The sequence below is a fragment of the Suricata suricatta genome, chromosome 11, assembly GCF_006229205.1.
Source record: "Suricata suricatta isolate VVHF042 chromosome 11, meerkat_22Aug2017_6uvM2_HiC, whole genome shotgun sequence".
Taxonomy (NCBI): domain Eukaryota; kingdom Metazoa; phylum Chordata; class Mammalia; order Carnivora; family Herpestidae; genus Suricata; species Suricata suricatta.
Genome location: NC_043710.1, coordinates 52,144,016 through 52,145,306, shown reverse-complemented (window position 1 = coordinate 52,145,306; position 1,291 = coordinate 52,144,016). Strand labels below are relative to the sequence as shown.

General features: G+C 46.3%; 1 pseudogene; it reads right to left on the bottom strand.

The window, feature by feature from the left end:
- Positions 1-337: 337 nt before the first annotated feature.
- Positions 338-1,291, bottom strand: LOC115272735 (annotated as a pseudogene).

The following is a 1,291-nucleotide window of genomic DNA, read 5'->3' as shown; positions in this document are numbered from 1 at the left end:
ATAGAGACATCAGTAGATTTTCCAGGATACCTTCCATCTCCTGATTACCTTTCCCTTATGGGAAGAGTCCTGCTTTTATTAGCAATCCTTCCTGCACTCCTGCTCCAGCTAGGCAAGATAATGCAAAACCTCACATAACACAACATTTAAAACATAACATCAATTCTTTGTACTGTTCTGTCACACATATCCCACTCCCACTGATACTGTAGTTTGTTGCTAGATTTTTCAGAACCTCTGTTAGATAACGTGTCTTAAGGTAACACCATTTGCATCACATACAATCTGGGACCACCTGGGATTATAGAAAAAAGTCTCCTCCCACTTTATCCTTTGTCTAAACTCTGTCTCTTTTCTTTGAGAGCATTCGTACGATGCCACGATGGATCTCCTTGGTCTTAATGCTGTAGACAATAGGGTTGACAATAGGTGGGAAGAAGAGGTAAGCATTGGCCATCACAGAATGCAACAAAGGGGACACGTGGTGTCCAAAGCGGTGCACCAGAGATAAGCCAATCATCGGCACATAGTAAACGAGCACAGCACAGATATGTGAGCCACACGTGTTGAGTGCCTTCCTCCGCCCCTCCCCAGTGGTGATACTCAGTACAGTGTGGAGTATGAGCCCATAGGAGATGACAATAAGCAGTGAATCCAGCCCAAAAGTGGAGGTAACAATGAAAAGCCCATAGATATTGTTGATAGAAATGTCCCCACAAGGTAGATGGATAAGGTTGGGGTGGAGGCAGTAGGAATGGGAGAGGATGTTGTGGCCACAGAAGGGCAGGCGCCTTAACAGCATGGGCAATGGGGTCATGAGCGTAATACTTTTCAGCCCCATGAGAGCTCCTGTGCCAAAGATACGGGGCAGAGTTAGAATGGCCATATAGCGCAGTGGGCTATAGATGGCCACAAATCGGTCCACAGACATGGCCAGCAACACAGCTGACTCCATAATGGAAAACGAATGGATGAAGAACATCTGAAAAAGGCATACATCAAAACTGATCTCAGTGGTGCCAAAAAGGAAGATCCCTAGCACTGTAGGCAGAGTTGATGCAGAGACACCAAGCTCAGCCAGTGCCAACATGGCAAGAAAGAGGTACATGGGCTGGTGTAAGGCAGTGTCTGTTCTGATGACATGAAGGATGGTGCCATTCCCAAGGAAGATGATAGTGTACATAAGGCAAAAGGGGATGGATATCCAGACGTGCTCTGCTTCCAGCCCTGGGATGCCAACCAGAATGAACGTTGTAGGTAAGAACTCCAAAGAGCTATTAGGGTTCTTCAT